Here is a 15,020-nt window from a genome sequence, read left to right as displayed (position 1 = left end):
GGTCAAAGAGTACTCGATTTTGAAATTTCCATACAGACTCAATAACTCTTTCTGATTTTACTTCTTCTGATGATTAATAGTTATTTGACCTATTGAACATATCTCTGGCCCAACAGTACTCGATCTTTGAACTTTCTGTACTTACTCATTGACTCCTTCTAATGTTATGTCAGCCATAGAGTATTAGATATTTGGCCTACGAGCACTTGATCTTGATTTTTTCATGGAGACTCATTGACTCCATATGAAGTTACTTCCCCCATAGAGAAGTCTACATTAGACCTACTGAACATATTCCTGGTAAATTCGTCCTCAATAATGAACATTGTATACATAGTGATTACTCCATTCTAGGTTACATCAACAAGGCAGTAGTCCATATGTGACATTCTGAACATGTTTCGGGCCAAAGAGCACTCGATCTTGAACTTTCCATAGAGACCCATTGACTCAATTTTAGGCTACTTCACCCATAAGGTGGACCTACTGACCATATTCCTGGTAAATTCTTCCTCGATAACCAACTTTTTATACACAGTCAATTGACTCCATGCGATTTTACATCAGCTTGACATTAGTCCAAATTTGACTTACTGAACATATTTCTAGCCAAACAGTATTGGATATTGAACTTTTTTTAAATACTCTTTGAGGCCGTCTGATCTCTCATGAGCCATACAGTAAGCCATATTTGACCTAATGAAAATATTTCTGGCGTAAAAGTTCTCCATCTTGAATTTTTTCTAAATACTCATGGATCTCTTCTGATATCACATGAACTATACAGCAGGCCATATTTGACCTTATGAACATATTTTTGGCCTCAGTGTTCTCGATCTTGAATTTTTTTTATTAATAATCATTGACTCATTCTGATGTTTTGTCAGCCATAAAGTATTAGATATTTCAACTAAAAGACATATTTCTGGTCAAAGAGTACTCGTTTTTGAAATATCCATACAGACTCATTGACTGCTTTTGATGTTACTTCTCCCATAGAGAAATCCAGATTAGACGTTCTGAAAATATTTCTAGCAAATTATTCCTCCATCATAAACGTTTTACTTATATATAAAGACTTCTGATGATATGTCAGCCATAAAGTGTTGGATACTTGACCTAATGGACATATGTATCTCGTAAAAGAGTCCTCAATCTTGAACTATCCATGCAGACTCATTGACTCCATCTGAAGTTACGTAACCCATGGAGGTCTACATTAGACCTACTGACTATATTCCCGGTAAATTCGTCCTCGATAATGAACATTTTATATATAGTCATTGAATCCATCTGAGGTTACGTCAATCAGAGAGTAGTCCTTATTTGACCTTATGAACATATTTCTGGCCCAAGATTACTCGATCTTGAACTTACCATACTTACTCTTTGACTCCTTCTGATATTACGTAAGACACAGAGCATTAGATATTTGACCTAATGGACATATTTCTGGCCAAAGAGTACTAGATTTTGAAATTTCCATACAGACTCATTGACTAATTCTGATGTTACTTCTTCCAAAGAGTATTAGATATTTGACCTATTCAACATATTTCTGGTCAAAGAGTACTCGATTTTGAAATTTCCATACAGACTCAATAACTCTTTCTGATTTTACTTCTTCTGAGGATTATTAGTTATTTGACCTATTGAACATATCTCTGGCCCAACAGTACTCGATCTTTGAACTTTCTGTACTTACTCATTGACTCCTTCTAATGTTATGTCAGCCATAGAGTATTAGATATTTGGCCTAAGAGCACTTGATCTTGATTTTTTCATGCAGACTCATTGACTCCATATGAAGTTACTTCCCCCATAGAGAAGTCTACATTAGACCTACTGAACATATTCCTGGTAAATTCGTCCTCAATAATCAACATTGTATACATAGTGATTACTCCATTCTAGGTTACAATCAACAAGGCAGTAGTCCATATGTGACATTCTGAACATGTTTCGGGCCAAAGAGCACTCGATCTTGAACTTTCCATAGAGACCCATTGACTCAATTTTAGGCTACTTCACAAATAAGGTCTGCATTAGACCTACTGAACATATTCCTGGTAAACTCGTCCTCAATAATGAACATTGTATACATAGTGATTACTCCATTCTAGGTTTCATCAACAAGGCAGTAGTCCATATGTGAAATTCTGAACATGTTTCGGGCCAAAGAGCACTCGATCTTGAACTTTCCATAGAGACCCATTGACTCAATTTTAGGCTACTTCACCCATAAGGTGGACCTACTGACCATATTCCTGGTAAATTCTTCCTCGATAACCAACTTTTTATACACAGTCAATTGACTCCATACGATTTTACATCAGCTTGACATTAGTCCATATTTGACTTACTGAACATATTTCTGGCCAAAGAGTATTGGATATTGAACTTTTTATAAATACTCTTTGAGGCCTTCTGATCTCTCATGAGCCATACAGTAGGCCATATTTGACCTAATAAAAATATTTCTGGCGTAAAAGTTCTCCATCTTGAATTTTTTCTAGATACTCATGGATCTCTTCTGATATCACATGAACTATACAGCAGGCCATATTTGACCTTATGAACATATTTTTGGCCTCAGTGTTCTCGATCTTGAATTTTTTTTATAAATAATCATTGACTCATTCTGATGTTTTGTCAGCCATAAAGTATTAGATATTTCAACTAATAGACATATTTCTGGTCAAAGAGTACTCGTTTTTGAAATATCCATACAGACTCATTGACTGCTTTTGATGTTACTTCTCCCATAGAGAAATCCAGATTAGACGTTCTGAAAATATTTCTAGCAAATTATTCCTTGATCATAAATGTTTTACTTATACATAAAGACTTCTGATGATATGTCAGCCATAAAGTGTTGGATACTTGACCTAATGGACATATGTATCTCGTAAAAGAGTCCTCAATCTTGAACTATCCAACAGACTCATTGACTCCATCTGAAGTTACGTAACCCATGGAGGTCTACATTAGACCTACTGACTATATTCCCGGTAAATTCGTCCTCGATAATGAACATTTTATATATAGTCATTGAATCCATCTGAGGTTACGTCAATCAGAGAGTAGTCCTTATTTGACCTTATGAACATATTTCTGGCCCAAGATTACTCGATCTTGAACTTTCCATACTTACTCATTGACTCCTTCTGATATTACGTAAGACACAGAGCATTAGATATTTGACCTAATGGACATATTTCTGGCCAAAGAGTACTAGATTTTGAAATTTCCATACAGACTCATTGACTAATTCTGATGTTACTTCTTCCAAAGAGTATTAGATATTTGACCTATTGAACATATTTCTGGTCAAAGAGTACTCGATTTTGAAATTTCCATACAGACTCAATAACTCTTTCTGATTTTATTTCTTCTGAGGATTATTAGTTATTTGACCTATTGAACATATCTCTGGCCCAACAGTACTCGATCTTTGAACTTTCTGTACTTACTCATTGACTCCTTCTAATGTTATGTCAGCCATAGAGTATTAGATATTTGGCCTAAGAGCACTTGATCTTGATTTTTTTTCATGCAGACTCATTGACTCCATATGAAGTTACTTCCCCCATAGAGAAGTCTACATTAGACCTACTGAACATATTCCTGGTAAATTCGTCCTCAATAATGAACATTGTATACATAGTGATTACTCCATTCTAGGTTACATCAACAAGGCAGTAGTCCATATGTGACATTCTGAACATGTTTCGGGCCAAAGAGCACTCGATCTTGAACTTTCCATAGAGACCCATTGACTCAATTTTAGGCTGCTTCACAAATAAGGTCTACATTAGACCTACTGAACATATTCCTGGTAAATTCGTCCTCAATAATGAACATTGTATACATAGTGATTACTCCATTCTAGGTTTCATCAACAAGGCATTAGTCCATATGTGAAATTCTGAACATGTTTCGGGCCAAAGAGCACTCGATCTTGAACTTTCCATAGAGACCCATTGACTCAATTTTAGGCTACTTCACCCATAAGGTGGACCTACTGACCATATTCCTGGTAAATTCTTCCTCAATAACCAACTTTTTATACACAGTCATTTGACTCCATACGATTTTACATCAGCTTGACATTAGTCCATATTTGACTTACTGAACATATTTCTGGCCAAAGAGTATTGGATATTGAACTTTTTATAAATAATCTTTGAGGCCTTCTGATCTCTCATGAGCCATACAGTAGGCCATATTTGACCTAATGAAAATATTTCTGGCGTAAAAGTTCTCCATCTTGAATTTTTTCTAAATACTCATGGATCTCTTCTGATATCACATGAACTATACAGCAGGCCATATTTGACCTTATGAACATATTTTTGGCCTCAGTGTTCTCGATCTTGAATTTTTTTTATAAATAATCATTGACTCATTCTGATGTTTTGTCAGCCATAAAGTATTAGATATTTCAACTAATAGACATATTTCTGGTCAAAGAGTACTCGTTTTTGAAATATCCATACAGACTCATTGACTGCTTTTGATGTTACTTCTCCCATAGAGGAATCCAGATTAGACGTTCTGAAAATATTTCTAGCAAATTATTCCTTGATCATAAATGTTTTACTTATACATAAAGACTTCTGATGATATGTCAGCCATAAAGTGTTGGATACTTGACCTAATGGACATATGTATCTCGTAAAAGAGTCCTCAATCTTGAACTATCCAACAGACTCATTGACTCCATCTGAAGTTACGTAACCCATGGAGGTCTACATTAGACCTACTGACTATATTCCCGGTAAATTCGTCCTCGATAATGAACATTTTATATATAGTCATTGACTCCATCTGAAGTTACGTAACCCATGGAGGTCTACATTAGACCTACTGACTATATTCCCGGTAAATTCGTCCTCGATAATGAACATTTTATATATAGTCATTGAATCCATCTGAGGTTACGTCAATCAGAGAGTAGTCCTTATTTGACCTTATGAACATATTTCTGGCCCAAGATTACTCGATCTTGAACTTTCCATACTTACTCATTGACTCCTTCTGATATTACGTAAGACACAGAGCATTAGATATTTGACCTAATGGACATATTTCTGGCCAAAGAGTACTAGATTTTGAAATTTCCATACAGACTCATTGACTAATTCTGATGTTACTTCTTCCAAAGAGTATTAGATATTTGACCTATTGAACATATTTCTGGTCAAAGAGTACTCGATTTTGAAATTTCCATACAGACTCAATAACTCTTTCTGATTTTACTTCTTCTGAGGATTATTAGTTATTTGACCTATTGAACATATCTCTGGCCCAACAGTACTCGATCTTTGAACTTTCTGTACTTATTGACTCCTTCTAATGTTATGTCAGCCATAGAGTATTAGATATTTGGCCTAAGAGCACTTGATCTTGATTTTTTCATGCAGACTCATGAAGTTACTTCCCCCATAGAGAAGTCTACATTAGACCTACTGAACATATTCCTGGTAAACTCGTCCTCAATAATGAACATTGTATACATAGTGATTACTCCATTCTAGGTTTCATCAACAAGGCAGTAGTCCATATGTGAAATTCTGAACATGTTTCGGGCCAGAGAGCACTCGATCTTGAACTTTCCATAGAGACCCATTGACTCAATTTTAGGCTACTTCACCCATAAGGTGGACCTACTGACCATATTCCTGGTAAATTCTTCCTCGATAACCAACTTTTTATACACAGTCAATTGACTCCATACGATTTTACATCAGCTTGACATTAGTCCATATTTGACTTACTGAACATATTTCTGGCCAAAGAGTATTGGATATTGAACTTTTTATAAATACTCTTTGAGGCCTTCTGATCTCTCATGAGCCATACAGTAGGCCATATTTGACCTATTGAAAATATTTCTGGCGTAAAAGTTCTCCACCTTGAATTTTTTCTAAATACTCATGGATCTCTTCTGATATCACATGAACTATACAGCAGGCCATATTTGACCTTATGAACATATTTTTGGCCTCAGTGTTCTCGATCTTGAATTTTTTTAATAAATAATCATTGACTCATTCTGATGTTTTGTCAGCCATAAAGTATTAGATATTTCAACTAATAGACATATTTCTGGTCAAAGAGTATTCGTTTTTGAAATATCCATACAGACTCATTTACTGCTTTTGATGTTACTTCTCCCATAGAGAAATCCAGATTAGACGTTCTGAACATATTTCTAGCAAATTATTCCTCGATCATAAACGTTTTACTTATACATAAAGACTTCTGATGATATGTTAGCCATAAAGTGTTGGATACTTGACCTAATGGACATATGTATCTCGTAAAAGAGTCCTCAATCTTGAACTATCCAACAGACTCATTGACTCCATCTGAAGTTACGTAACCCATGGAGGTCTACATTAGACCTACTGACTATATTCCCGGTAAATTCGTCCTCGATAATGAACATTTTATATATAGTCATTGAATCCATCTGAGGTTACGTCAATCAGACAGTAGTCCTTATTTGACCTTATGGACATATTTCTGGCCCAAGATTACTCGATCTTGAACTTTCCATACTTACTCTTTGACTCCTTCTGATATTACGTAAGACACAGAGCATTAGATATTTGACCTAATGGACATATATCTGGCCAAAGAGTACTAGATTTTGAAATTTCCATACAGACTCATTGACTAAGTCTGATGTTACTTCTTCCAAAGAGTATTAGATATTTGACCTATTGAACATATTTCTGGTCAAAGAGTACTCGATTTTGAAATTTCCATACAGACTCAATAACTCTTTCTGATTTTACTTCTTCTGAGGATTATTAGTTATTTGACCTATTGAACATATCTCTGGCCCAACAGTACTCGATCTTTGAACTTTCTGTACTTACTCATTGACTCCTTCTAATGTTATGTCAGCCATAGAGTATTAGATATTTGGCCTAAGAGCACTTGATCTTGATTTTTTTTCATGCAGACTCATTGACTCCATATGAAGTTACTTCCCCCATAGAGAAGTCTACATTAGACCTACTGAACATATTCCTGGTAAATTCGTCCTCAATAATGAACATTGTATACATAGTGATTACTCCATTCTAGGTTACATCAACAAGGCAGTAGTCCATATGTGACATTCAGAACATGTTTCGGGCCAAAGAGCACTCGATCTTGAACTTTCCATAGAGACCGATTGACTCAATTTTAGGCTACTTCACCCATAAGGTGGACCTACTGACCATATTCCTGGTAAATTCTTCCTCGATAACCAACTTTTTATACACAGTCATTTGACTCCATACGATTTTACATCAGTTTGACATTAGTCCATATTTGACTTTCTCAACATATTTCTGGCCAAAGAGTATTGGATATTGAACTTTTTATAAATACTCTTTGAGGCCTTCTGATCTCTCATGAGCCATACAGTAGGCCATATTTGACCTAATGAAAATATTTCTGGCGTAAAAGTTCTCCATCTTGAATTTTTTCTAAATACTCATGGATCTCTTCTGATATCACATGAACTATACAGCAGGCCATATTTGACCTTATGAACATATTTTTGGCCTCAGTGTTCTCGATCTTGAATTTTTTTTATAAATAATCATTGACTCATTCTGATGTTTTGTCAGCCATAAAGTATTAGATATTTCAACTAATAGACATATTTCTGGTCAAAGAGTACTCGTTTTTGAAATATCCATACAGACTCATTGACTGCTTTTGATGTTACTTCTCCCATAGAGAAATCCAGATTAGACGTTCTGAACATATTTCTAGCAAATTATTCCTCGATCATAAACGTTTTACTTATACATAAAGACTTCTGATGATATGTCAGCCATAAAGTGTTGGATACTTGACCTAAAAGATTCCTCGATTTTGAACTATCCATGCAGACTCATTGACTCCATATGAAGTTACTTCCCCCTTAGAGAAGTCTACATTAGACCTACTGAACATGTTCCTGGTAAATGCGTCCTCAATAATGAACATTGTATACATAGTAATTACTCCATTCTAGGTTACATCAACACGGCAGTAGTCCATATTTGTCATTCTGAACATGATTCGGGCCAAAGAGCACTCGATCATGAACTTTCCATATTGACCCATTGACTCAATTTTGGGCTACATCACCCATTAGATCTTCTGACAATATTCCTGGTAAATTAGCTATTCGATTCACAATGGATCAGTTATTTCATTCAGTGCATGAGGAATGATTTAGATATTATACACAATACAAGGAAACAGTGCATATCTTTACATGATATTTCTTTATGCATTGCAATTCAACAGCAAATATGCTATATATATATTATATTAAGTTAATGCATGATATGTGCTATCTCTTCAATGCATAACGGGATAAGTACGTTCTTGTATGCAATACAGTTCAACACAGCACCTGTGTAATATGTTAACTGCCCAAATGCACAACAAAATCATTTAGTTCTTAGTTCATCGGCAATGCATGCACGCATGTTCTCTTAATGCAACAGCATATATGATATGTGTTTTCTCTTTAATGCAGAAAGGAAACAGTTATTTCCATTATATCAGGTTAAGGTACATCTGCATGTGTTATCTCTTCAGTGCACAAATTATTAAGGATTTATTGCATTTCATTATTCTTTTATACAACACAAGGAATTTGTTCTATGCACAGCGTAATGATTTAACTAACTATTGTATGCAACACAATGTTAGTTCTTGTATATAACTTATATGTAATACTTCAATGACAGGTCGTCAGATCGTGTCAATGCATACATGTTTGTGCACATTATTTATTGTATTTATTGCAATGTAGCAGCAACTATGTTGTCTCATCATCTTTCGTTGTTGTCTGTTCAGTGCAACACCGGAATAAGTTAGTTCTTGTATATGAGCATATCTTACAAGTTAGTTCTTTCTTCATTGCTGCTTAAGGAAGTTAGTTCTTGTATGCAAGAAAACAGTGCATAAATTACATGTTAGTTGTATGCATTGCATTGTATCTCTTCACTCACTGCACAACGGATAAAGTTAATGAAATGAACATATATTATGCGTTCTTCATTGCACAACGGATTAAGTTTAGATAGTGTGTGCAAAAGCACATATGTCTTATCTAGTCAATGCACCACGGTACAGGTTAGTTCTTGTGTGCATTGCACTGCACAACGGTATAAGTTTTTGTATACAATTCATTGAAACTTTGTATTCTTGTATGTGTTCTTTTATGCATTTGCAATGAAACAGCACATGTGTTACACTTTTAATGCACAACAGAATATAAGTGATGTCAGTTAAGATATTGAATGCAATGCAATGCAGCAGTATATATGTCGTGTTATCTATAACGCATAAAGGATTAAGTTCTTGTATATAATGCAATGCACCTATGTTGTGTATATGTATGTGTTGTTATGTGTTATCTCCTCTTTGCAGAATAAATTATACATTTCTTACATTTATTGCATTTCGTTGAACACCTGTCATGTGTTATCTCTTCTCTCCACATCGGATTAAGTTGTTCTTTCTATACAATGCAAAGAACCAATGCACCAGTGTTAGTTCTTGTATGCAATGCAATGCAAAGCAACAACACCCGTGTTATTATGTATTATCTGTTCAAGTGCGCAACAGATTAAGTTATTTCATTCATTATAACACCACATGTATTATGTCTTCAGTGCATAAGGAATGAATTAAATATTGTATAAAGAATGATTATTTTCTTATATTCATTGTTCTTTTATGCAATACAGGGAAACAGCTTTAGCTTTACCTTGAGCATCGCATACTTGCAATGTAACAGAACATATGTGTTACCTTTTTAATGCTTAACAAATATTTTTATGCAAATTTAGTTCTTTATGTAATGCAGTGCAACAAAACCAGGTGTTATGTGTTATTGTACAACGCAATAAGTTTTTTGTATAGTTTTGTATACAATTTAGGGAAAAGGTGCATACTGTTAGGTCTTGTATTGCATGCACGCGTTGTTATCGCTTCAATGTATAAGAAATAAGTTAGTTCTTGTATGCAATACAAGGAAACAGTGCATGAATTACATGTTAGTTGTATGCATTGCATCGTATCTCTTCATTGCACAACGGATTAAGTTTAGATAGTGTATGCTATGCATTGCAAACACATCTCTTCAATGGTTCGCGCTACAAGTTAGTTCTTGTGTGCATTGCACTGCACAACGTGATAAGTTAATTTTTGTATACAATGCATTGAAACAGCGCATAATCATGTATTCTTTTATGCATTTAAAATGCAACAGCACATGTATTACATTTTTAATGCACAACAGAATGTTATGTCAGTTATTTAATGTTATGTCACAACGGATATGATTAAGGTAGTTCTTGCATAAATGCAAGGAAACAGTGCATATGTATCTATGCACAGTTTAATTGTCAAATGCAAATGCACAACAAAATCATTTAGTTCTTAGTTCATCGGCAATGCATGCACGCATGTTCTCTCAATGCAACAGCATATATGATATGTGTTTTCTCTTTAATGCAGAAAGGAAACAGTTATTTCCATTATATCAGGTTAAGGTAGATCTGTATGTGTTATCTCTTCAGTGCACAAATTATTAAGGATTTATTGCATTTCGTTATTCTTTTATACAACACAAGGAATTTATTCTATGCACAGCGTAATGATTTAACACTATTGTATGCAACGCATGTTAGTTCTTGTATATAACTTATATGTAATACTTCAATGACAGGTCGTCAGATCGTGTCAGTGCACACATGTTTGTGCACATTATTTATTGTATTTATTGCAATGTAGCAGCAACTATATTGTCTCATCATCTTTCGTTATTGTCTGTACAGTGCAACACCGGAATAAGTTAGTTCTTGTATATGTGCATAACTTACAAGTTAGTTCTTTCTGCATTGCAATGCAGCCCGCACGAGTTTAATAAATTAGTTCTTGTATAGAATGAAAAGAAACGTTGCATAACTAATATGTAATTCTTCACTGCACAACGGATTAAGTTAGATTGCATAAGCAATGCAAGCTAAAAGATAGATTTTAGGTCATATCTATGTCTTCAATGCACAACTGTATAAGTTAGTTCTTGTATACAATGTAATGCAACATCACCTGAGTTATATATTTCTTCAATGCGCATCTTGTTAAATTCGTGTAGATATGTATGTGTATTCATAGAAATGTATTCACTGCACAAATGACTAATTTCTTAGATTCCATTTTGTACTTATTTTCTTTTCGTTGTTTTGTATTGTTTAACAATACAAGTAAACAGTACAAATATGTGTTACCTCTTTAATGCTTAAAATATGTTATGCCATTTTAGTTCTAGTATGTAATGCAGTGCAACAGTACCTGGTGTTATGCCATTGTGCAATGAACATATCTGTTCATTGCACAACAGAATAAGTTAGCTTTTGTATACAATTCAAGGAAATAGTGCATACTTTTAGGTCTTGTATTCATGGCAATGCATGCAGGCATGTTATCTCTTCATTGCTGCTTAAGGAAGTTAGTTCTTGTATGCAAGAAAACAGTGCATAAATTACATGTTAGTTGTATGCATTGCATTGTATCTCTTCATTCACTGCACAACGGATAAAGTTAATGAAATGCACATATGTTATGCGTTCTTCATTGCACAACGGATTAAGTTTAGATAGTGTGTGCTATGCAATGCAAAAGCACATATATGTCTTATCTAGTCAATGCACCACGGTACAGGTTAGTTCTTGTGTGCATTGCACTGCACAACGGTATAAGTTTTTGTATGCAATACATTGAAACTTTGTATTCTTGTATGTGTTCTTTTATGCATTTGCAATGAAACAGCACATGTGTTACACTTTTAATGCATAACAGAATAAGTGATTGTCAGTTAAGATATTAAATGCAATGCAATGCAGCAGTATATATGTCGTGTTATCTATAACGCATAAAGGATTAAGTTCTTGTATATAATGCAATGCACCTATGTTGTGTATATGTATGTGTTGTATGTGTTATCTCCTCATTGCAGAATAAATGATACATTTCTTACATTTATTGCATTTCGTTGAACACCTGTCATGTGTTATCTCTTCTCTCCACATCGGATTAAGTTGTTCTTTCTATACAATGCAAAGAACCAATGCTTATGTGTTAGTTCTTGTATGCAATGCAATGCAAAGCAACAACACCCGTGTTATTATGTATTATCTGTTCAAGTGCGCAACAGATTATTTCATTCATTATAACACCACATGTATTATGTCTTCAGTGCATAAGGAATGAATTAAATATTGTATAAAGAATGATTATTTTCTTATATTCATTGTTCTTTTATGCAATACAGGGAAACAGCTTTAGCTTTACCTTGAGCATCGCATACTTGCAATGTGACAGAACATATGGGTTACCTCCTTGACGCACAACGAAATATGTTGTTATTGTAGTTATTTTATGTAATGTACTGCAATCTTTCAACTGTTGTCTCTTCAAGTGCACACCGGAATAATTTACTTCTTGTATACGTGCATAACATGTTAGTTGCATAAAGTTGCATACATAAAGATGCATTGCAATGCAGCCGCACAATGAGTTCAATAAATTAGTTCTTGTATAGAATGAAAAGAAACAGTGCATAGATAATATGTAATTCTTCACTGCACAACTAACACAAGTTAGTTCTTGTATACAATGCAAATGCACCATCACCTTGTGTAGTGTATCTCTTCACTGCACAAATTAATAATTTCTTACATTCCATTTCGTTGTTCAAGCTTACCTGCAATGTAACAGAAAATATGTGTTAACTTTTTAATGCTTAACATATATTTTTATGCAAATTTAGTTCTTTATGTAATGCAGTGCAACAGCACCCGGTGTTATTGCACAAGGGAATAAGTTTTTTGTATACTTTTGTATAAAATTTAGGGAAAGGGTGCATACTGTTAGTTCTTGTATTGCATGCACGCGTTGTTATCTCTTCAATGTATAAGAAATAAGTTAGTTCTTTTATGCAATACAAGGAAACAGTGCATAAAATACATGTTAGTTGTATGCATTGCATTGTATCTCTTCACTCAGACTCATTGACTCCATATGAAGTTACTTCCCCCATAGAGAAGTCTACATTAGACCTACTGAACATGTTCCTGGTAAATTCGTCCTCAATAATGAACATTGTATACATAGTAATTACTACATTAAAGGTTACATCAACAAGGCAGTAGTCCATATTTGACATTCTGAACATGTTTCGGGCCAAAGAGCACTCGAGCTTGAACTTTCCATAGAGACCCATTGACTCAATTTTAGGCTACTTCACCCATAAAGTCTACATTAGACCTACTGACCATATTCCTGGTAAATTTGTCTTCGATAACCAACTTTTTATACACAGTCAATTGACTCCATGCGATTTTACATCAGCTTGACATTAGTCCATATTTGACTTACTGAACATATTTCGGGCCAAAGAGTATTCGATATTGAACTTTTTATAAATACTCTTTGAGGCCTTCTGATCTCTCATGAGCCATACAGCAGGCCATATTTGACCTTATGAACATATTTTTGGCCTCAGTGTTCTCGATCTTGAATTTTTTTATAAATAATCATTAACTCATTCTGATGTTTTGTCAGCCATAAAATATTAGATATTTCAACTAATAGACATATTTCTGGTCAAGGAGATTTAAATACATTAGGCTACTTCACCCATAAAGTCTACATTAGACCTACTGACCATATTCCTGGTAAATTTGTCTTCGATAACCAACTTTTTATACACAGTCAATTGACTCCATGCGATTTTACATCAGCTTGACATTAGTCCATATTTGACTTACTGAACATATTTCGGGCCAAAGAGTATTCGATATTGAACTTTTTATAAATACTCTTTGAGGCCTTCTGATCTCTCATGAGCCATACAGTAGGCCATATTTGACCTATTGAAAATATTTCTGGCGTAAAAGTTCTCCACCTTGAATTTTTTCTAAATACTCATGGATCTCTTCTGATATCACATGAACTATACAGCAGGCCATATTTGACCTTATGAACATATTTTTGGCCTCAGTGTTCTCGATCTTGAATTTTTTTAATAAATAATCATTGACTCATTCTGATGTTTTGTCAGCCATAAAGTATTAGATATTTCAACTAATAGACATATTTCTGGTCAAAGAGTATTCGTTTTTGAAATATCCATACAGACTCATTTACTGCTTTTGATGTTACTTCTCCCATAGAGAAATCCAGATTAGACGTTCTGAACATATTTCTAGCAAATTATTCCTCGATCATAAACGTTTTACTTATACATAAAGACTTCTGATGATATGTTAGCCATAAAGTGTTGGATACTTGACCTAATGGACATATGTATCTCGTAAAAGAGTCCTCAATCTTGAACTATCCAACAGACTCATTGACTCCATCTGAAGTTACGTAACCCATGGAGGTCTACATTAGACCTACTGACTATATTCCCGGTAAATTCGTCCTCGATAATGAACATTTTATATATAGTCATTGAATCCATCTGAGGTTACGTCAATCAGACAGTAGTCCTTATTTGACCTTATGGACATATTTCTGGCCCAAGATTACTCGATCTTGAACTTTCCATACTTACTCTTTGACTCCTTCTGATATTACGTAAGACACAGAGCATTAGATATTTGACCTAATGGACATATTTCTGGCCAAAGAGTACTAGATTTTGAAATTTCCATACAGACTCATTGACTAAGTCTGATGTTACTTCTTCCAAAGAGTATTAGATATTTGACCTATTGAACATATTTCTGGTCAAAGAGTACTCGATTTTGAAATTTCCATACAGACTCAATAACTCTTTCTGATTTTACTTCTTCTGAGGATTATTAGTTATTTGACCTATTGAACATATCTCTGGCCCAACAGTACTCGATCTTTGAACTTTCTGTACTTACTCATTGACTCCTTCTAATGTTATGTCAGCCATAGAGTATTAGATATTTGGCCTAAGAGCACTTGAT

Source organism: Chanodichthys erythropterus, chromosome 23, assembly GCF_024489055.1.
Source record: "Chanodichthys erythropterus isolate Z2021 chromosome 23, ASM2448905v1, whole genome shotgun sequence".
In the NCBI taxonomy this organism is placed as follows: Eukaryota; Metazoa; Chordata; class Actinopteri; order Cypriniformes; family Xenocyprididae; genus Chanodichthys; species Chanodichthys erythropterus.
The sequence above is the reverse complement of the archived record's forward strand: the minus strand, read 5'-3'. Positions refer to the sequence as shown.